The sequence below is a fragment of the Malaclemys terrapin genome, chromosome 23, assembly GCF_027887155.1.
Source record: "Malaclemys terrapin pileata isolate rMalTer1 chromosome 23, rMalTer1.hap1, whole genome shotgun sequence".
In the NCBI taxonomy this organism is placed as follows: domain Eukaryota; kingdom Metazoa; phylum Chordata; order Testudines; family Emydidae; genus Malaclemys; species Malaclemys terrapin.
In genome coordinates, this window is record NC_071527.1 from 12,313,740 (window position 1) to 12,338,082 (window position 24,343).

Consider the following 24,343-nt stretch of genomic DNA (forward strand, 5'->3'; position numbering starts at 1 on the left):
ACTGCAGCACAGCCCTCCTGAAACTAGCATCATCTTTTGCCTGTTGGGTGATCGCATAGTGGGATTCGAATGTGTGGACCGAGGACCATGTCACTGCCTTGCAGATGTCTTGTATTGGTATATGTGCCAGAAACGCAGCTGAAGATGCTTGAGCCCTTGTTGAGTGGGCCTTCATGATGCCTGCGCCAGACACCACCGCCTGCTCATAGCAGACCCGGATATGGGCCATGATCCGTGGCTAGACTGTTTGGACCGTTACTGGGAGGCCTTTCACAAAAAGCCATGTGGATTTGCAGAAAGGTCTTCTCCAGTCTATATAAAAGGCCAAGGCACTTCTAATATCCAGAGAATGCAGATGCCACTCTTCTTCTGTATTATGCGATTTAGGGCAGACTACTTCTAGGAAGATGTTCTGGTTGTAAAAAAGACACCATCTTGGGGAAAGAGGCTGAGCGGGGGCACAATCAGACCTTGTCCTTAAAGAATACACTATAGGGAAGCTCTGATGTTAGCACCTGAAGCACCTAGACTCTTTCTAGCAAAGTAACTGCTACCAGGAAGGTGACTTTCCAAGAGAGTAGCAGAGGAGAGCATTTTGCCAATGGCTCGAATAGAGGCCTAGTGAGCTTGGACAAGACCAGATTTAAATCCCATGACGATTTAAACGAACCTGCGGGTAGAGCTTCTCCAAACCTTCACTGAATCTGTCATACCCTTGGCAAAGACTGTCCAACCCTGGATTGGAGGGTGGAATACCGATATCGCTGTCAAATGCACCTTGATAGAGGCTAGCGACAGACCTTAATGCTTTACATAAAGGAGGTAGTCCAGGATGGACTGTAAGGACACTTGCAGAGGAGGGAAGCCACACTCGGCGGCACAGTAAGTAAAGCATTTTCACTTGACCAGGTAAGTGGCCCTAGTCAAGGGCTTTCTGCTACCTAACCAAAAAACCCAAAAAACCAAAGAAACCCAAGTTATTCACCTTCTCATAACTGTTGTTCTTCGAGATATGTTGCTCATGTCCATTCCAATTAGGTGTGTGCGCTCTGCATGCACAGTCGTTGGAAAGTTTTTCCCCTAGCAGCACCTGTCGGGTCAGCTCTAGAGCCCCCGGAGTGGCGCCTCCATGGCCTCTTCAGTTCCTTTCTGCTGGCTACTCCAACAGAGGGTTTGGAATGGACATGAGCAACATCTCAAAGAACAACAGTTATGAGAAGGTGAGTAACCATTTTTTCTTTCGAGTGCTTTCTCATGTCAATTCCAATTAGGTGACTCCCAAACCCTACCCAGGAGGTGGGGTTGGAGTTACGGAATCGCTGACTGAAATGCCGCTTTGCCGAATGCTGCTGAGAGGAAAACATGTGAACCGAAGACCACGTCACTGCCCTGCAGATTTCTTGAATTGGGACCGAGAACAGGAACACCGCCAAGGAGGCCTGTGCCGTTGTGGAATGCACCATTAGTGCCAGGGCTGGAACTTTGGCTAAGTTGTAGCATGTTAGTATGCATGACACGATCTATGACTAAATCCTCTGCGACGAGATCGGGAGTCCATTCATCTGGCCTGCTGCTGCCACGAACAGCTGGTTCGATTTACGGAACAGCTTTCTGCGGTCAATGTAAAAAGGCCAGCGCTCAAATGTCCAGTGAGCAAAGCCTCTGTTCTCGGCTACTTGAGTGAGGCTTAGGGTAAAAGAAAAATGTCCTGGTTGGAACGGAACTGGGACATCACCTTTGGAAGAAATGCTGGATGAGGCCTGAGTTGCACCTTGTCCTTAAAGAAAACAGTGTAGGGAGGGTCGGAGGTGAGGGCTTGAAGCTCTGACACCCTCCTTGCCGAAGTAATGGCGACTAGGAAGACCAACTTCTATGATAGGTATAGCAGTAAGCAAAGCATCAGGGGTTCCAACGTGGGGGGAGGAGGTGTGTTTGAGAGAAAGGACCAGGCAGAGGTCCCACACCAGGACCGGTTGTCTAACCTGAGGGTACAGCCTTTTCACACCTCTCAGGAAATGTCCAACCATGGGGTTGGCAAAAACAGAACACCCAGCTGCTCCTGGCTGGAAGGCAGAAATGGTTGCCAAGTGCACCTTGATGGACGATGCCACCAGACCTTGCTGTTTTAAGTGCAATAGATAGTCCAGGATGAGAGATATGGGCACCTGCAGCTGAAGTGTGTGGCCCTGAGGGCACCAGATTGCAAACCTTTTCCACTTGACCAGGTAGGTGGCCCTGGTGGAGGGCTTCTGCTACCAAACAAGGCCTCCCTAACAGACTCTGAGCACGAGTTCCATGGGGTTTAGCCATGAAGCCATTTGACGAAGGGACTGGAGGTTGGGGTAATGAAGGCAACCGTGGTCTTGGGTGATCAGGTCCAGGACCAGGGTCAGTGCGATGGGGCGTCCACCAACAGCTCCAGGAGTGTGGTGTACCAGTGTTGGTGAGGCCATGCCAGTGCCACCAGTATGACCACCGCCTTGTCCCTGCAGATCTTGAGCAGGACCTTGTGCACGAGTGGGAATGCCTACAGCAGATGTTCCGTCCAGGGGAGGAAAAATGCATCTGCAAGCGAGCTCAGGCTATGATTCTGGAAGGAGCAGAGTCACGGGCACTTTGTTGCCTCATGTGGCAAACAGATCAAGTGATCTTGTGCGTAAAAAGGTTGGAGACCACTAGTCTATACGTCTTGCCTTTGACAATCGGTAAGAAATGGGAGCAGGTGTTTCGAACAGCTCATAGCGCTAAAAGATTTATATGAAGATGGGATTTCACCGGCCTTGGACAGAACTCGAGTTTAGTATGCATCCCAACCCTGGATGGATGCATCTGTGGTGATAGTGAGCGTTGGCCGATTCTGTACAAAGGGCACCCCCCTGCAGACACCGTGGATAAATAAGGGAATCTTATTTGTTCAACATTGTGCTGTGCTTGTTTATATTGTGCCTGTGTGGGACAGTCTGTCTGGAGCCAAGTTTATGGACACCACATGTGTAACCTTGCATGTCTGACGACGAAGGTCGTGGCAGCCCTGTGGCCTAGAAATTGCAGTCAAGTTCTGGCAGATATTTATGGACTGTTTCACGTTGTGGAGATCAGGTTAGTTAAAATCAGAAATCGTTTTCTTGGTAGAAAGGTCGTCGCCTAGGGAGACTTGAGATAGAACCCAATAAACTCTAGTTCTTGTACTGATGTCAGAGTTGATTTTTTTATATTTATTTCAAGGCCTAACCTTGTAAATAGAGTTACTGTCTGTTCAGTGGACTCTAATGCTGCTTGCAGTGTCGGTAGTTTCAGCAGCCAGTCATCCAACTACGGAAATACACCTCTACCCTGATACAACGTGACCCAACATAACACAAATTTGGATATAATGTGGTAAAGCAGCGCTCCAGGAGGGCAGGGCTGCGTACTCCCGTGGATCAAAGCAAGTTCGATATAACGCGGTTTCACCTATAACGCAGTAAGATTTTTTGGCTCCCGAGCACAGTGTTATATTGGGGTAGAGGTGTATCATGATTCCTTTTTCTGCGGAGGTAGGCAGCTACAACAGCTAAGACATTTGAAAATACCCAAGGGGAAGTGGATAGGGTAGGACCTTGTATTGGAATTGTTCCTGCGCTACTGCAAATTGGAGAACCTTCCAATGTGAGGGATGGATGGTTATATGAAAATACACGTCCTGGAGGTCGAGGGCTGAGAACCAATCCCCCCTTTCTAGCACTGGAATAATGGTACCTGGTGTGACCATTCTGAATCGCTGTCTCTTCACAAACTTCATGAGTCGCCGTAGGTCAAGGATGGGTCTCCACCTTCCTGTTTTTTTTCCTGCATGAGAAAGTGGTATGAAGAGAATCCCTTCTTTCTATATTCTGTTGGGATGGGTTCTACTGCTCCTAGGTGTAAGAGGTGGCTACATCTTGTTGCAGTACATGTTGGTGAGAGGGGCCCCTAAAGAGGGACGGGGAGGGAGAGTGGGTAGGGGATCTGGAGGTAATGGGGATGGAGTAACCACTCTGGATAATTTCTAATACCCATCTGTCTGATGTAATAGTTTTCCAGATTGGGTAGAATGGAAGCAAGCAGATGACACTCAACAGGGAGAAGTGGTAGATACGCTGGAGGGTAGGGATAGGATACAGAGGGACCTAGACAAATTAGAGGATTGGGCCAAAAGAAACCTGATGAGGTTCAACAAGGACAAGTGCAGATTCCTGCACTTAGGACGGAAGAATCCCATGCACAGCTACAGACTAGGGACCGAATGGCTAGGCAGCAGTTCTGCAGAAAAGGACCTAGGGGTTACAGTGGACGAGAAGCTGGATATGAGTCAACGGTGTGCCCTTGTTGCTACGAAGGCTAACAGCATTTTGGGCTATACAAGTAGGGGCATTGCCATCAGATCGAGGGACGTGATCATTCCCCTCTATTCAACATTGGTGAGGCCTCATCTGGAGTACTGTGTCCAGTTTTGGGCCCTACACTACAAGGAGGATGTGGAAAAATTAGAAAGAGTCCAGCGGAGGGGAACAAAAATGATTAGGAGGCTGGAGCACATGACTTATGAGGAGAGGCTGAGGGAACTGGGATTGCTTAGTCTGCAGAAGAGAAGAATGAGGGGGGATTAGATAGCTGCTTTCAACTACCTGAAAGGGGGTTCCAAAGAGGATGGATCTAGACTGTTCTCAGTGGTACCAGATGACAGAACAAGGAGTAATGGTCTCAAGTTGCAGTGGGAGAGGTTTAGGTTGGATATTAGGAAAAACTTTTTCACTAGGAGGGTGGTGAAGCACTGGGAATGGGTTACCTAGAGAGGTGGTGGAATCTCCTTAGAGGTTTTTACGGTCAGGCTTGGACGATTTAGTTGGCGATTGGTCCTGCTTTAAGCAGGGGGTTAGACTAGATGACCTCCTGAGGTCCCTTCCAACCCTGATATTCTAGGATTCTATTACGCGATCTCCAAAAAGTTTGAAGATTGTAGATGGTTCCAGCATTGAAAGATGCAGGGTTCACAGGCCCTCCACCAAGGCCTCAAATTTGTTGTCTGGAGGCCGATGGTTGGGAAGTAGTATTTGAGGAGTAGATAGTCCTCCCCTCAATGTTTTCTGTTTCTGCTCCTGGTGGTCATAACATGTGTGGCACTGTGCATAAGGAGGGGGTGGAATCTTCGAGGGGCCTGATAATTTCCTTGTCTTCATTTGGTTCTAGGTGTGTAAATACCCAGGGATCGTAATGCCGCCCTTGAGAGTATGTAGCGACTCGCCTGTTTTGGCCGCAAAGAATTTGGGTCCTTCGAATGGCAGGTCTTCGACCATCAACTGTACTGGTTCAGGAAACCCAGAAAGATGGAGCCAGGAAGCCGTTCTCATAATCACATTGGTGGCTATGGACTTCGCTGCTGTATCTGCCAAATCCAGAGCAGCCTGTAATGCTATCCTGGTTATGAGTTGTCCTTCTGATACAAATGATCTGAATTGCTCTCTCTCTTCCAGAATAAAATCAATAAATTCAAGAGAATTTTGTGTAATTATTATGATCGTATTTAGCTAGTAACACTTCTTAGTTAGCTATTCTCAAGTGTAAGGTCACCAAGGAGTATGCTTTGCGGACAAAGAGATTGAGCCTCTTCCAATTCTTTTCATATGGCATGTTCCTGGGGGTAGCTGTCATCTGCCCTGCTCATTGACCACAAGAAGAGAAATTCAGTTCCCTTCGCAATCGTGTAGTATTTTTTTTAATTAGACCGCTTGCTGGGGTCTGCCAGATTAACTTCACTGGTACCATAATCACATCATTCACAGGAAGAGAGATTTTGGAGGAAGTAGGTGTGCGCAGTATGTCTATCATGCCATGCTTCCTGGACTTCGAGTGAAATATCCAGTGAACTCACACCTCTCTTACAGAGGTCTTGGAATTGCTTGAAATCGTCTCATGTGTTGGGAGACGGGGACAGGATAGTGTTATCAGGCGAAGATGAGAAGTGAGCCTCAGGTGCGACGTCCTGGTCAGAGAATTCCTCCCCCTCTTCAGCCCCATTCTGTTGGTTCAGATGGTCCCTGTGCCGTCAATAAGGGTGAATATACTCTCTCTCTCGGTGGGCCGATGGGTCTGTATTGTTGCTGCTGTAGCGGGTAAGCCGTTCCTGGGCTCCAAAATGGCCACTGTGGAAAGAAGGATATAGGTGGCATCCAGGGGTGCCCACACCAGGGGTGGTACTTCGGATCAACCAGGTAGCCCTTGTGCGCAGGAACTGATTTGATGGGAGCACTCACAGGAGAGGAATGCTGTGGAGAGTGTAGATCATCATCATCGCTCGAAAATGGCAGACCGGAAAGACATGGAGAGGTGGGTTGACTTGGTATCGAGTGTTCCTGAGGTACTATCGGTTCCGAGAATGGCAGACCCTAGCGGCAAGGTGTCAATGGCATTGGTACCACTGGCATCATAGGAATCCGTATCAGATGTTGCAATCTTCTCGTCGGTGCCGTTGTGCGGCCCCAGGTGTGTGGTGCCTGCACTAGGTGGTGCCATCATCTGCGGAAGTACTGGGTGTTTGATCAGCTCCGCCAGTACTGTAGTATGGGGTTTCAGTTTCTCCTTGCTGCCTGCGTCAGAGCTCGGCATCTTTTGTTTTCTTGGCACCAACAGAACCAGATCATCCTGCTATTTCGGTGATGGGAGGACCTGGTGCAGTTGGTACTGAAGCTGTTTGACCATTGGAGGAGCGCCTTTTATTGGCCAACTCATGAGTCAGGGTCATTGTACTTTTTTTTTTTTTTTTTTTTTTTGCTGCCTTCTTGGCGGTTGGTTGGGAGCCTGGACCATGGAAGAAAGGCCCTGTCAGAGGCGGCTGTTGGAGATCTCTGGCCATGAAGGGTGTGTCCCTCGGGCTCAGAATCAGGGCGGAGAGACTTCTCCATGAGGAAGAGTTTAAATTGAAGGTCTCTCGCCTTCCTGGTGTGGGCTTTGAGGTTGTGGCAGTGCAAGCACTTCTGCGGTATACCGGTCTCACCAAGACAGCAGACACACAGAGTGTCTGTCTGAAACTGGTATTGAAAGTCTGCCTTACTTACAGTGTTTGAACCCTGAGGAGGCAGGCATGCCCCTCAGGGAGCATTTTCTCCCTGTAAAGGGAGGTCAGGGGGGAGAAAAACGACTACTCTACAGTGACAGTTTAACAGAAACCTGCAATCCTATGAAGAGAAACAATTTTTATTGGGGGTGGGTGGCGGAGACAAAAGAATAAAGCTAACTAGTTTAAACTAGGACTGTCAAGCGATTAAAAAATTAATCGCAACTAATCACACTGCTAAACAATAAAATACCATTTATTTACATGTTTTTGGATGTTTTCTACATTTTCAAATATATTGATTTCAATTACAAGACAATACGAAGTGTACAGTGTTCACTTTAGATTTTTGATTACAAATATTTGCACTGTAAAAAATAGTATTTTTCAATTCACCCAATACAAGTACTGTAGTGCAATCTCATTATCATGAAAGTTGAACTTACAAACGTAGAATTATGTACAAAAAAGTACAAAAATAAAACAATGTAAAATTTTAGAACTACAAGTCTGCTCAGTCCTACTTCATTCATGTTCAGCCAGTCGCTCAGGCAAACAAGTTTGTTTACATTTGCAGGAGATAATGCTGCCAATGTCGCCTCAAAGTGAGAACAAGCATACTCATGGCACTGTTGTAGCCGGCGTCGCAAGTTATTTCCGTGCCAGATGAGCTAAAGATTCATATGTCCCTTCATGCTTCAACCACCATTCCAGGGGACATGCGTCCACGCTGATGACGGGTTCTGCTTGATAACAATTCAAAGCAGTGCAGACCAACATGTTCATTTTCATTATCTGAGTCAGATGCCACCAGCAGAAGGTTGATTTTATTTTTCGGTAATTCGGGTTCTGTAGTTTCTGCTTCAGCGTTGCTGTTTTGAGACTTCTGAAAGCATGCTACACACCTCGTCCCGCTCAGATTTTAGAAGGCACTTGAGATTCTTAAACCTTGGGTCGACTGCTGTAGCTATCGTTAGAAATCTCACATCGATACCTTCTTTGCATTTTGTGAAATGTGCAGCAAAAGTGTTCTTAAAATGAACAACGTGTGCTGGGTCAATATCTGAGACTTCTAGAATATGAAATATATGGCAGAATGCAGGTAAAACAGAGCAGAGGACATACAAGTCTCCCACAAGGAGTTCAGTCACAAGTTTAATTAACGCATTTTTTTTTTTTTTTTTAAACAAGCGTCATCAGAACGGAAGCATGTCCTCTGGAATGGTGGCCAAAACATGAAGGAGCACACGAATGATAAACCTATCCTACTCAGGATAAGCTGAAAGGGCTGCTAGCTGTTCCGACTTGAGTCAATGGCAGACGAGGAGGAACTGAGGAGGCTTTGGTCGCACAGTGCCAGATACCTGCCTGAAGCGGCGCAAGATTACAAGCTCCAGGGCACACGAACATCTAAAGTGGAACACCTACAGGGACATCACTCAAAGAGGAATACAAGTTTTCAGTGTAAAACAGCTGAGGTAAGGATTATTTCCAAGTCTTTACCTAGCACCCAAGTCATTTATTTCAATCTCTCTGGGCCAGCCATTCACAAATCCTACTTAAGTCTCTGCTGAAGAAGATGGTTCAACTTCATATAACAGATTTAAGTTATCCAGAGAAGCCTGGTGCTCACTAAATCCTGAAATCATTCATGAGATACTGTAACTGTGATTATCAAGGCAAATAGTACCTGCTGCATTGAAACCTTGTTACTAGGCATGGGAAGGGGACAACCTATAGCATCTCCACTTTAAAAGTTTAGCTTGAAATTTAGAGCGTTTTGCACTAAACATGCTTTCTTGGATGTCTTGCTTAGACTCTCCTGCCATTTCAACAGAGCCACAGAGGGCTCTGTTCTACACACACCTTTTCCATATACATAACAAAAAGGATGAAAACTGACAAGCTGTTCAGCTAAGATTTTACCAAATACAAACATTCTTGGTTAATATGATGGAACTGTCTCACAAGGAGAAGCCAAAAGTCACAGAACTGATTTGCCACTTGATGTAATCTGAATATTGTGGAGTCTCAGATGCGATGAGTAGCTCATCTGTCTTGTCTCTAGCAGTTGACCAGAAACCCCCCAGAACTACCGCCTGTCTCATGGAAAGGACACAAGTCTTTCCCTGGAGCAAAATGGGATAGAGGTGCCTTGGGAGGGAACAAAAAAATCTTAAAAACCTGGTAAGATTTGTATTTGGTAGATCTACAGGTGCTCAAAAGAGAGCAGCATTTCCCAATAATAGCTGCAACAGGGTAAGTATAAATTAAGATTTTACTATGCATGAACAAGGCCATTTTACTAGCTTAATTTTTCACTCATAATGCCAGGAGCAAAAGCACATTACTAGACAGTTTAACAGTCACTAATGTAACTTTTTGCACCCATAAAATGCTGCCTAGTAAAATGTTAATTAACAATTTAATGTTTAAAGTTTCTCCCCTGATAGGGGATTTTTTTTTTTTTTTTTTTTGGTGCCAACATGGAAAATAAGAGACGAGACAACTGCATTACTACCACAACTAGACAATTTCAAAACTGCTTTAAAAACCTAAACAGATAAAAGTGTAATTAAGGGAAATATTGCTGTGATAGAATATTCTATCCCTAGGGGGGACCACTACAGTTCAGGGCATGACCAAGGAAGGAAGCCAGGAGGCTTCAAGATGGGAAGACACAGATCAATGAACAGATTCAAAGTCAGCTAGGGCCTGTTAGCCTTCAAGCAACGCAGGCTGGAGCAAATATTGAAACAGGAAGGCAGCTGCTACTATTGCTGGGAGTAAATAGATCATCCTGTGCGGTGGGCCTTTGGGAAAGTTTGTGCCACACCAGTAGGCAAAAGTTAGTTTCTTCACTAAGTTTGTTTTTCTTTGATTTGTTCACATGGTGAGTATACCCAGCCTGGAAAGACTTGCTCCAAGGAAGAGAGATTATGTTTCTTTCATATTTGTTCATGGTGGGATTGTAGTCAGCCTGAAGAGAGCTTCACAATAGACTGTTTTACTGCAATTTACTCTTCAGACAAAAAGGCTAACCTGTTTATACGTCTGTTAGTCTATAAGGTGCCACAAGACTATTTGTCGCTTTTTACAGATCCAGACTAACATGGCTACCCCTCTGATGTTTAAGTTCTGTTTGCTAAAGATGTGCTAGGCTTTCCTTTCAGAGGGAAAAAGACAATTATTTTGGCTTCTGTTTTCATCTTAAAACAGTCTTTCAAACTCACCCTTGCAGAACAGAAAGACTTAGGAGACTGTTTTTCCAGCCTGCCATGAAATGCTCTGGAGGGACCTCTGCTCTGAGTGCAGATGCAGAAAACAATGTGGCTGCAATGCATCAGGCTGGTCAGGAGAGGGTGCTGATAGGCTATACTGAAAAAAAGCTACCGGTGATCCACACATAAGGGGAGTTATGGAGAGGAAAAAACAGAAGTGGTTATGGAACAAACGCGCAAATGGGGTTCTAGGGCGGTCATCCTTCGGAGTTTGACAAGGACAGTCAAATGAGTGAGGATGAATAGCTGTGAAGGGCTTTGAAGGTTTGAATTTGATGTGGTGGTGATGAACGGGGAGCGAAACAAAGGATTCGAGGGAAGGAGTCCGACATGGTCAGAATGATGGATCCAGGTGATCTCAAAAGCTCTGTGTTTAAAGGAGAGGCACGAAGCAGCAGCTATCAAGGAAGCCAGAGAAGTTGTGGGAGATAACAGGAGACTGGATAGGAGTATGGACAGGAGTGTCTTAAAAAAATTGTGAAAGCAGCAGCAGAATGTGAATATTGCCTGGATGAGATACGACCCCACAGGTTATGGGTTTGTGACAGGAACAATGGTGATGTGTTCAGTAACAAAGTGAGGGAGAGGTTTAGCCATATCAAGTTTAAGCTGACAGCAGATGTGAATTCTCAGGAATTAGAAAGGAAAAACTAGTGAAACAAGAAGTACAAACATGACTGTTGGAAGAGAGGGAGATCGAGCAGTCAGTTGTAAATGGTCAGTTTAATGTTGCTGCTACATGGTCCTGCCAAATTAAAAAGGTCAGCCCCAGAATGACATGCTGGAGAAAGTTTCTGTAAGAGAGAAGCCATGCCCAAGAGAGTGTTGGTATAAACTAGGTAGGTATCAAAGAAGGTACTACTTCTGTGTTGTGCACACCAGTTATCCTGGATACCTTTAAAATAAAGGCAGAGGTGACAGCCTGGATCAAGAGATGGCCAGGAACAGAAAGATAGATTTGCAAGTTCAGCACAGAAACTGTAGTTGATGCAGTGAGAGTGGATGACCTCACCCAGTGAGATAGGGTATAGAGGGAGAAGAGGAGAGGACAAAGACAATCAAACAGGACCCCTAAAAAAGAAGTCAGAGGAAGCTTTACCAACACACACACTTACACACACACACACACACACACACACACACACTCACTCTGAACGAACAATCACAGGCCAGGAGAGAGCACCAGGACACGACAGTCTTGTGAAAGTAAAAGGCGAACAAGATGTTAAGAAGGTGGGCGAGCTCTGAGCTGCATTTCCTAGACACACAGAACAAAACATTCAAGATGCTAGGAGTAGGATATACTGCAACAACATCATGTTGCATCATCTCAAATTGCAGTGGGGGAGGTTTAGGTTGGATATTAGGGAAAAAAATTTCACTGGGAGGGTGGTGAAGCTCTGCAATGGGTTACCTAGGGAGGTGGTGGAATCTCCTTCCTGAGAGGTTTTTATGTCCCGGCTTGACAAAGCCCTGGCTGGGATGATTTAGCTGGGAATTGGTCCTGCTTTGAGCAGGGGATTGGACTAGATGACCTCCTGAGGTCCCTTCCAACCCTGATATTCTAGGATTCTATGTTAGAGCAATTATGCTAGTCAGATGTTTCAAGATGCTTCCATTAACAGCATGAAGCTGGAAAACCAAGTGGTTTCAAAAAGAACGTGTGAATAAGGCATGCTCCAGAAAAAAGCTGTGGCTCCTGGGTAGCGCATGTGGAAGTGTAATATTTTTAAAATAAGACACATGTATTAGTCTGCATTCCGAACAAGCTGCCTCCAGGTGTACCCTTATTTGTCACATTTCCCCACTACTTTATTTGGGCTCTTTGTAATCCAGCAATTAAAATGACCTGCATATTCTCTTAAATGAGCTAACTGAGGCACCCTGTGTCTAAAACAATTTAATATAAGAGGTTATTCAGGCAGAAAATGGATCGTCCTTTGTTTTCAGATGGAGTCTGAGGTGTGCCAGAAGCAGGGGACCAAGCCCACCATGACTTCTGGGAACTTAACATCCCAACCACAGTCACACAAATGTACGTGTAGTAGGTTCTCTTCTGTGCCAATACCCATACAATCTGGGCATTTTTAGGGTATTCATCACATAACCTTACAGCAAAAATGGGGCAGGTCATCTGAAATGGTCAAGCCTAATTTTTTTTTTTTTCCAAAATACATTTCAATTTAACCAGATTCCATCCATTTTAAATCCAAGCAAACAGAGACAACATCAACAAGCCATTTACCTACTGGTGGTGAGGAGAGGGTAAAATTTTCAAAAAGTGCTTAAGTGATTTAGGCACCTACGTTCCATTTTCAAAAGTGATTTAAGTGTCAGTGAGACAGGCCATTACTTCACTTAAGTGCTTTGAAAATTTTATCCAAAGTAAAATGTCAAGCTCGAAAAGGTGTTGAATGAAGTGTAAAATAAAAACTGAAGATTTATTTGACAGTGTTCATTTCACATTTCTAATTTATCTGAAGAACTAAGATTATAAGCCATTAGCAGCACTCCGACGTTTCCAGAAAGAAAAGTCAGTGTAAGTGAAACAAACAATCCTCACTCTAATCAGTAAGTGCACCAATAGCCTCAGGAAACAGGAAGTATACTGTCTTCTGGCTTCAGACTGAGTTTCTCCTCCACTGAGTCTTTGTTCCTCTCATCAGTCCCTACAATAAGGGCACATGACTAAAAAACATGACTCACCCGAAAGTGCTGACTCACAGCCTGTAAAAGGAATCCAATACTGCAGACTGGAGAATGGCCAAGTTACTAGGTCATTTTATAATGAGTAAAGTCTGACTTCATTTGCGATATTGCGGATTCCACAATATTAGGCTTCTACCGCAATTTTGTTTTAAATTAGCTTACTTTGCACAGTTCATGATTTTGCATACATTGAGGTTTGCAACACACACTCTCCTCCTCCCGCTCCCCTCCCATTATTACATTAAATGATCTTGAAGAGTTTTGGGCAGGGCAAGTGAGGCAGATGCCCAGGTGCAAAGCTGGGGGATGGGGCGGGGATGAAAAAATGAGGAGAAACACACTAGGGAGTAGAGCCTTGCAGCAGGCATAGTACTGTCACCTTACTTCTGTGCTGCTGCTCCTGGCAGCAGCATTGCCTTCAGCGCAGGATGCCCAGCCAACATCCATTACTCTCCAGCTGCCCAGTTCAGAAGGCAGCACTGCCACCACCAGCAGCGCAGAAGTAAGGTTGGCAATATCATGTCCGCTGCAGGGTTCTATTCCCTACCATTTCCCCCCTCGTTTTTCCACCCCTCCTTCCCCAGCTTTGCATCCTGGGCAGCTGCCCCGCTTGCCCTGCCCCCTAGTGACAGCCCTGTAGTTGCACCAAACTGTCTGGTTATCAAAAAAAATTCCAGACATAAACTAATAGTTGAATGTTTATATCATTCCAGCATTTTTTTCTGAAACAAATACATCTACTGTGGCTTTTCCAAATTACTCTTATTAATAAAGGTCCATTATTACTTTCCGCGATATTCTATGCCAGGGATAGGCAACCTTTCAGAAGTGGTGTGCCGAGTCTTCATTTATTCGCTTTAATTTAAGGTTTCGCGTGCCGGTAATACATTTTAATGTTTTTTTAGAAGGGGTCTCTCTCTAAGTGTATATTATATAACTAAACTATTGTTGTATGTAAAGTAAACAAGGTTTTCAAAATGTTTAAGAAGCGTCATTTAAAATTAAATTAAAATGCTGATCTTACGCCGCCAGTCTGCTCAGCCCGCTGGGTGGGGGATTCAGGGCAGAGGGCTGGGTGTTGGCGGGGACTCAAGGTCAGGGCAGAGGGCTGGGGTGTGTGCATGTGCAGGGCACAAGACTGGGGGGGTTCAGGGCAAAGGGCTGGGGTGTGTGTGGAGGTGCAGGGCAGAAGGCTGGGTGTTGGGGGAGGGACTCGAGGTCAGGGCAGAGGGCTGGGGGGTGTGGAGGTGCATGGCAGAAGGCTGGGTGTGGGCGGGTTCAGGGCAAAGGGCTGGGGTGTGTGTGGAGGTGCAGGGCAGAAGGCTGGGTGTGGGGGGCAACTCAAGGTCAGGGCAGAGGGATGGGTGTGTGTTGGGGTGGGAAAGTGCAGGGCAGAGGGATGGGGTGCTCGGCTCATGGGGGTGCTCCCAGCCTCCTGCCCTGAGCGGCTCATGGCAGGGGGCTGGGAGGGATATGACCTGTTCCACCCCCTTCCCCCAGGCCCATCCCTACCTCTCTCTGCCTACTCTACGGAGCAGCCAGCACGCTGCGCTCGGCTCTGCTCCTCTGGGAGGAGGAGGGGCCAGAATGCACCACGTTGTGGGAAGAAACGGGGGATGGGGGGGAAGAACGGGGCCTCGGCTTTCCCATTTTCCAAAAAAAAAAAAAAAACCCACACAACTATTTCTATTCTCAGGCCTGTGTATCAAATAAGCATTGTTAGAATTAAACATGGGTAATGCTTAAATGCAGTTTTAGATCATAACGGTCTTCCCAATTGCTTTGCTAAAGCCACAAACATGTATTTGAACACAAACTATTACAGAAAAGGTGCAAATGGGAAGTAAAAAGGGCAAAAACATGATATGTACAAACCAGGGAAAAAGTAAGTAAACTTTAAATAAAAAACCCAACATAAAGGTGATATTAAAGTTGTCCATTTAAAAATAAGTCTGATAGCACAGATATTAACGCTCTTACAATATGGTTGTCAGTCATATTACATATTACACACACAAACAAGTATTTTGTTAACTAATGTTAGTGTACGTTAAGCACCTGAAAGCTAGGAAATGCCAGATTTATGTTTGCTTGCATGACCTTAATTCTACCCTCTTGTGTTTTTCACAGGATGTGCACAACATGAATGCACAAGTATCATATAATTAAAGACTGTACCATAATGAATATATAGGGGAGGGATAGCTCAGTGGTTTGAGCATTGGCTTGCTAAACCCAGGGTTGTGAGTTCAATCCTTGACGGGGCCATTTGGGCAAAAATCTGTCTGAGGATTGGTCCTGCTTTGAGCAGGGGGTTGGACTAGATGACCTCCTGAGGTCCCTTCCAATCCTGATATTCTATGATTCTATGAACAAGGGGACCAAATTAAGGTTGCATGCAAATGTAAATCTGGCACTTCCTAACTTTCAAGTGCTTGATTTTGTAACCTAAACAAAGTTATGGCGGGGGGGGGGAGAGGAGAGATATTTCCTAGTCATTTTTTTTCCTTTCAAGAAAGGTAAAAACTACATGCAACTAAGAAAACACTCATCCCCAACCCTATCATGAGTTATCAGCAGCATCTGACCTCTGAATCTGCAACCCTGAAGTACAGACTACTGCTACTGGACCCACAGGACTAACAGCATTAGCTAGCAGCAGTTGAAGGCTGTTTCCCAGAGGAATTGGGATGAGTACTTGGATCTAGTGGTTAGTGGGGGGTGGGCAGAGGAGAAGCCCAGCCGAGCCTTATTCACATGCACGCTCTCTCTTCCTTGCTCACTAGTTGCAGGGGATCTTGCCCTGTGTGTTGCCACAGAGGAGGAACACAGGAGGAGATTGCTGGCCCATGCACTGGGTACAGGGGGTAGCTGGGGGGAAGCTTGGCCCATCTTTCTTTTTCTTCCCCTCTCTGCCCGGTAGCCAAGGAAGCCTGGTTGCTATCAGCTCCACCTATAGTAAACAGCATTTTCTATTCTTGTAGAATAGAATATCACTGTTTAATCCCTCCTCTCATTTAACATCACCTGTCCTTCACTGAGGATTGTGTGTGTGTGTGTGTGTGTGTGTGTGTCAAGTTGGAGGTTTCAAAACACATGCTTGAGACAGGGAAGGGAAGGGTTCAATTCTTCAATTTATTTATTTTAAGTGAAAGGGATTTTACTCAACTTCATGAAAGTTCCCCTTCTGTGCAGAGAGCAAACATTGAAGATTTCAGCTCAGAAGGTGACACTTGAGAAAGCTGCAACTGTGAAAACTGTGTGGCTTGAAAGCTTGTCTCTCATGAGTAGAAGTTGATCTCATGAAATATATTACCACACCCACCTTGTGTCTATAATGAGTAAAGGGATATTCTGGGCCAGGTTTTCAAAAGCCAGCCTCTTTGCACTTGCAATTACTGTCACTTGGATATCTATCTATTTTGTGGTTTCAAGGTATTTTAACTGTACCTGAAAATAACTGAGTTAAATATGCCTGCAAATTGCAGTTACAGAAAAGGGAGGCCAGGTCTAGTAGAGGCTGAGATGAAAATTTTGTCCTGCATTTTCTAAAACTGCATCAATCTGTATACAACTATACCACTAGCTGCACCATGGGGAAGCAGAGCAACAGTGTTTTGCACAACTCTAGTGACACAAACAAGTGCATCTTAATTTAGTAGAAAATTCATATTGTGCTTCCACAAAAGCTGATAAATGTATTCACTCACCAGAACAACTGATCCTCAATGAAGACTGGTAATTCATCTTTCTTAATTTCTCAAACAGTCTGAATAATTTTTAAATGTGCTGAGAATTAACTGTGTGTCCACAGAGAGGGAGATACAACTTTGCCATTCAAATACATTGGATCACAATGTGCTTTAGAAATTATAATGAATTCCATTTCACTAACCCTAAGAAACATACATTATACACATTTTACAGAGGGAAACTGAAGCTGGGAGATTAATTTACACAAGGTCACATGTCTTGCAGAGCCAGGAACAGAACTCCTAGCTCCCACATACAGGCTTTCACTCCCAGCTGCTCATGTATGTATCTTGTAGAATCCTTTCTAGATTATATATTTTTTTTTTAAAGCAACACAGTACTGAGCCTTTAAACATATATCAAACTATAAATCTTAATTTACACATCATTCTCCTACATAAAAGCTTTATTGCAATTTACATAATATACACATTTAATCCAATCTTTATTGCAGCTTTGCTGAGCAAGCCAGCATAGTTTTACCTTCCACCATGGCATCCATGCATCTGCTTACAATAAAAAGGTAGCGAAACCATGATTTGGAGGTGTTAATTCAGAAGTGCAGCAAAATTTTAAGAAAACTACAGTGCTAATCCTTAAGCTAAGGTACACAATATAGGACAGACACCAAAACTATTTTAAGACTTCTGGCTCCCACACAAGATTGAGGAAAGTTATGATTCAGTATGGGGCACTCTCACCTTAGCAGCGCTAATCACAGACCATAACCCCACTGTGCCAGGCAAAGAACGTATACTGAACCCAACACTCCAGCATGGTGCTGGGGTGGCATATAGCTGGATATTTGTCTTTTGAATGACACCTTTTTAAAACTTTCTCAACATTTGTGCCCTTAGACATCCAATGCACTTTGCATAAGAGTCAGGATATTTGACCAAGGACCCTGGCCAAATTTCAGCTTCTGTAAGATCACAAACTTGTTCATAGCACTGACTACATTTTAACAGACTATTACATAACATCCCTGTGGCAATTACAGAAATTACATACATCAGAAGTATTTCAGCTGTCCAATTTAGCAGCTGGAAATGAGGGTATGCACTCCACAGAACACCAGAATGTCCTCCACAGAGAACTGTTTAAGAATCTACTAGTTAGGCAGTTACACTCTGCACACCTAAACTGCCCATGCAGTTTCAATTCCAGGTTATATTTTTCACTTGTTGCCCTCAACTTGTGTAGTCTGTGTACTGTTTAACTGTGTACATATTCACCAACTTGGGGAGAGAATTTAATCAAAAAAATGTGAATGACAATTGGGAATTGTTTAAGAACACTTTACTAGAAGCCCAAAAAACCTCAATGAAGGAAGACTATCATACTGGTTAAAAAACTGACCTCGTTTAGAGAGGAAGTGAACGCAGCTATAAAACTATATATAAATAAAACAAATGGAAGAAAAGGGAATTAATAGTAACAACCACAGGAGCCAACTAGGGGATGCTCTGCACTCAATAGCTGACAGGTTGGGCAATCAGTACCTATGGTAGGAACTGTAGAAAAATGATAAGGGAAGGAAAGGGACACAAGGAGAAGTCTATGGCCAGCAGAGTTAAGGATAATAAGTAGTTTAAGAATATTAGAAAGAAAAAGAATCAGAACCATGATATTAATCCACTGCAAGATGGAAGTGGTAGAATTATCAATAATAATGCAGACAAGGTAGAGGTATTCAATAAATATTTGTTTTGTATCATATCAATCTTTCATTCCACTAGCATCTAAGGAGAATATTAAACAGGAGATATTAATGTCAGACATTTTAAAATCAGCATGTCAGGATAACTTGCCCTCAAAAGTTTTACAAGAACTGGTTGAGGATCTCACTGGCCCGTTAATGTTGATTTAAGTCTTGGCACTTCAAAGAAGTTCCAAAACACTGATAGAAAGCTAATGTTGCACCAATATTTAAAAAGGGGGAAATCTAACATTCACTCTGGGCAAGATACAAGACCAGCAGATACAGGACTAAATAATAATAATGAATTAAAGGAGGGTAATAAAATTAACACCCATTAACACAGTTTTATGGAAAATGGATCCTGTCAAACTAACTGATTTCTTATGAGAATACATCTTTGGTTGATAAAACTAATAGAGTTGATGTAATATATTTAGTCTTCCGTAAGGCATTTGACTTGGTACCACATAACATTTTGATTAGCATGGCACACACATTAAATGGATGGCTGATAAGCCTCAAAATGTAACTGTAGATGGAGAATCATCATCAAAGAGGTGTGTCTAATATGGTCCTACAGGATTTGGTTCTTGGCCCTATGCTATTTAATATTTTTATTAATGACCTGGAAAAAAACAAAATCACCAGCAAATGAGACAAAAGTTGGGGGTAGTAAATAATGAAGTGGACAGATGACTGACACAGTTCGTTCTGGATCACTTGGTAAGCTGGGTGTAAGCAAACAACATGTATTTTAATACAGTTAAACATAAATGGATACATACTAGGGAGAAAGAATATAGGGACTTATCCTGGGAAAAGGCAACTCAAAGATTTGGGGGTCATAATGGATAAAGTGGAACATGAGCTACCAGTGAGACTCTGTGGCCAAAAGGGCTACTGCAATCCTTCGATGCATAAATACGTGAATCTTGAATAGCAGTAGAGAGGTTATTTTACCTCTGTATTTGGCACTGGTGTATTTGGCTACTGGAATCCTGTATCCAGTGCTGGCATCCACAATTCAAGAAATGTTGACAAATTGGAAAGGGTTCAGAAAAGAGCAATGGGAATGATTAAAAGATGTGAACGACTCCAGGAGCTCAAACAATTCAGCTTAAAGAGAAAATTAAGGGGTGACTTGATTACAGTCGATAAATATCTACACCGGAAACAAATATTTAATAATGGGCTTTCCAATCTAGCAGAGAAAGGTATAACATGATCATAGAATATCAGGGTTGGAAGGGACCTCAGGAGGTCATCTAGTCCAACCCCATGCTCAAAGCAGGACCAATCCCCAACTAAATCATCCCAGCCAGGGCTTTGTCAAGCCTGACCTTCAAAACCGCTAAGGAAGGAGATTCCACCACCTCCCTAGATAACCCATTCCCGTGCTTCGCCACCCTCCTAGTGAAAAAGTTTTTCCTATTATCCAACCTAAACCTTCCCAACTGCAACTTGAGACCATTACTCCTTGTTCTGTCATCAGGTGAGAACAGTCTAGATCCATCCTCTTTGGAACCCCCTTTCAGGTAGTTGAAAGCAGCTATCAAATCCCCCCTCTTCTGCAGACTAAACAATCCCAGTTCCCTCAGACTCTCCTCATAAGTCATGTGTTCCAGCCCCCTAATCATTTTTGTTCCCCTCCGCTGGACTCTTTCTAATTTTTCCACATCCTTTCTCTAGTGTGGGGCCCAAAACTGGACACAGTATTCCAGATGAGGCCTCACCAACGTCAAATAGAGGGGAATGATCACGTTCCTCGATCTGATGGCAATGCCCCTACTTATAAAGCCCAAAATGCCATTAGCCTTCTTGGCAACAAGGGCACACTGTTGACTCATATCCAGCTTCTCATCCACTGTAACCCCTAGGCTTAGGTCCTTTTCTGCAGAACTGCTTCCTAACCATTCTGTCCCTAGTCTGTAACAGTGCATGGGATTCTTCCGTCCTCAGTACAGGACAGGACTCTGCACTTGTCCTTGTTGAACCTCATCAGCTTTCTTTTGGCCCAATCCTCTAATTTGTCTAGGTCCCTTTGTATCCTATCCCTACCCTCCAGCGTATCTACCACTCCTCCCATGGAGGAGCCAGCGTGGCACAGGGGGGCAGCAGCCCTGCAAAGGCAGCGAAGATGCTAGCGGGGAGCTGCCACATCCCCGCCCCTCCTGCCCAGGCTGCGGCCTGGCATGCCCTCCCCACCCGCCCCCGGGGGCTCCTACAGGCTGCAGCGGATGCATGTGGTTGGCAGCCCCTGTGCACCCCCTGGTTCCCCCCTCGCCATGTTCGGGCTTTGCAGCTTCTGGGCATGTGAGCCTCCTCCGGGAGGGGCATTGGTGGCTCTCACTCCCAGGAGCCGCAAAGCCCGAGTGTGGCAAGAGGGCAGCCGGGGGGCTCATTGGGGGCCATGCATCTGCTGCAGCTTGCAGGAGCCCCCGCTAGCCGCGCCACTACCTTTGCAGGGCTGCTGCCCCCCTGCACCACGCTGGCTCCTCCATGGCTGGGGCTCGCCCCCGCAAGCAGGACACTCTGGCTCTCTGGTGCCTCCCTGCCAAGCTGCTGCAGCGGCCCAAGCCCGGCAAAGCCAGTGAGTGGACTCGGGGCACGGGTCGCTGGGGTGGGGTGGGCTCGCGGGGGCTGTGCACCCTCCCAGGGAATTCAGGGGGCAGGGGAGGAGAAACCTGGTCTAGGGAACAGCCCCTGGGCACGGCTGGCGCCTGGGCAGGTTGGCCCCTGGGGTCTATAAAGGCTCGTTGGGATTTGCCCCTCAATGAACCGATGTGCGGGGGGGGGGGGAGGTTGTGTTTTGGGGGGAGCTGAGGGTGGTGGTGTTTTGGCGGCGTGGGGGGGAGGGGTTTGGCCCTCAGCTGTTTTCTTCGGCATAATATGGCCCTCGCCACTTTACGAGTTGTGCAGGTCTGGTCTATATCCATCCTCTTTGGAACCCCCTTTCAGGTAGCTGAAAGCAGCTATCAAATCCCCCCTCATTCTTTTATTCCGCAGAATAAAATAAATAAGCCCAGTTCCCTCAGCCTCTCCTCATAAGTCATGTGCTCCAGGCCCCTAATAGTTTTTGTTGCCCTCCGCTGGACTCTTTCCAATTTTTCCACATCCTTCTTGTAGTGTGTGGCCCAAAACTGGACAGTACTCCAGATGAGGCCTCACCAATACCGAATAGAGGGGAATGATCACATCCCTTGATCTGCTGGCAATGCCCCTACCTATACAGCCCAAAATGCCATAAGCCTTCGTGGCAACAAGGGCATACTGTTGACTCATATCCAGCTTCTCGTCCACTGTAATCCCTAGGTCCTTTTCTGCAGAACTGCTGCCTAGCCACTCGGTCCCTAGTCTGTAGCAGTCTGATCCAATGGCCGGAAGTTGAAGCTATAAAAATTGAGACCAGAACTAAGGCATAAATGTTTAAGAGTGAGAATGATTAATCATTGGAACAACTTGCCAAGGATTATGGTGGATTCTCCATCATTGACAGTTTTTAAATCAAGACTGGATGCTTTTCTACAAGATCTGCTCTAGGAATTATTTTGGGAAAGTTCTCTGGTCTGTGTTATACAGATGGTCAAATTAGATGATCACAATGGTCCCGTTTGGTCTTGGAATCTATGAATATGTACTCCAAAGGGAACGTGTTTGATATCCTTAGCTATATGATGCAAAGTATTTAATTAGACCCAACTGCTAATTTAATTTATGCGGTTTCATCAATTTCTTGAATATCCCTTACAAAAAAGGAAGTGGGTGGGCTGAATTTGCTTTTTCTAAGACTATATAAAAATCCATTCTTATATCATGAACTCAATATGGAATTGGCACTTATGTCCAACAGTTATAACATTTAAGCAAATATTGGTGCAATTTCACCTCACTATACAGCTTTAAAACCCACAAATAGCAGCAGCAAAATACAAAAACAGCTCATTTAAATTCACAGCAGATCTTCCCTATTTTAATTATGCAATCTGTGTCAGTGGGGAATCACAAATAGGATTACTTTTCCATCTGACCGATTTAGGCAGCTAGTGAGAATAGCATTCATGTCACCAGCAAGACAACACTGTCTGGAACAAATTTAACAGTCATACTGCAATAATCTGTTATTAGAATCCTTAATCCTTGCTCACACAATTATGTGTAAACTCTGACATCTATGGTTACCTGCATAGTTTCTCCTCCATATCCAGAGATCTCATTCAGGTGCTTACTAACATTTTATCAAAGTCCTTTTGCCCCTAGAGATATAGACTGCTTTGTGATAATGGCAGAAACTTTAGAATTAGATGACATGGACAAGTCCTTCAAGCTCACCTTGTCCATGCTCTGGCCCATGCAGGGCAGCTCCCTATACAGTGCTTTGTCTACCCTTCAACATCTTAAGCAATGGCACTTCCCTACTCTTTCCCAAGGAACCTATCCCACCTTAATAGGTTGCTCGGAAGCTTTTCTTTTTTTTTTTTTAATTTAATTTTATTCCAATTCATCCCACTGTTCCCAGTTATTCTCATCAGGCCCATGCCAAGCACAATTCTTCCATATATGCACATCTCACATACTTCTATGCTCTTTCCTGACCCCCATAACAGATTTTCATAATATACTGCCATGAAGCCTTCCATGTTCCTCATTAAATGCACTCAGAACGCAAAGAGATCAATAGCCCCATTATTCTGCACTACACTGGATTTAAATTATGTGGCAGCATTAAAAGGTGACTTGCAAAGGAAAAAAAAAAAAAAAAAGACTGTCCCCTGTTCTGCTTCTTTAGGGATGAACAACAGAGACCATTTTCCCCCAAAGCTTCTTCTGTGTTTTTTTACCCAGGCAATATCAGGAATATTAAATAGTTTTCCCTGTTCTTCTTGGGCATCTAGGAGGACACGAGTGGGAAAGTCTAAGGCTAGGTCTATCCAACAAAGTTTTGCTAGCATAGCTACATTGGTTAGGAGAACAAAAAAGTCACACACCCCTAACCACACAGCTGTCGTTCAGGGAGATAGTTTAATTATATTGACAACTATACTTGCCTTTTGCCAGCATATGCTGCATAGCCACTGCACCATGCAAAGCCTCTGCAGTGCAGAGTACTAGCCCTTAGCCCAGGGGTGGGCAAACTTTCTGGCCCGAGGGCCACATCTAGGTGGGGAAATTGCATGCAGGGCCATGAATGTAGGGCTGGGGCAGGAGATTGGGGTGTGGGAGGAGGTGAAATGTGCAGGAACGGGCTCAGGGCAAGGGGTTGGGGTGCAGGCGGGGTGTGGGGTGCAGGCTCCGGCCCCGCACCACTCCCATCCTGGAGCAGCTCCAGGATGGCAGCGGCGCGCAGCAGGGCTAAGGCAGTCTCACTGCCTGCCTGGGCCCCGCGCCACTCCTGGAAGCGGCCAGCACCATGTCCCTGCGGCCCCTGTGGGGGCGGAGGCAGACGGCTCCGTGTGCTGCCCTCTGCCCCCACCCCCACAGAGGCCGCAGGGACATGGTGCCGGCCGCTTCCGGGAGCGGCGCAGGGCGGGTGCAGACAGGGAGCCTGCCTTAGCTCCACTGCGCCACAGGGCTGGCAATCCCACAGGCTGGATCCAAAGCCCTGATGGGCCAGATCTCACCCATGGGCCATAGTATGCCCCCTGCCTGAGCCTGTACTTTATGGGGCAGAATGCTGACACTTTCATAGAGAGCTTTTCTTTCAAGTGTTTGTTAAACAGGCATTAAACTATCTGAACAAAAAATCCTCTCTCTTTTCAAAGGCTCAGGTTTCAGGGTCTTGTATGATATAAGCAAGATAGTTCTCTAACATCTTCCAGCAACAGAGAA

General features: G+C 45.2%; 1 protein-coding gene across 8 annotated transcripts in view; it reads right to left on the minus strand.

Moving 5' to 3' along the window:
• Positions 1-24,343, minus strand: part of BRD4 (bromodomain containing 4) — a 203,596-nt gene that overhangs the window by 111,278 nt on the left and 67,975 nt on the right. The window lies entirely within an intron of this gene.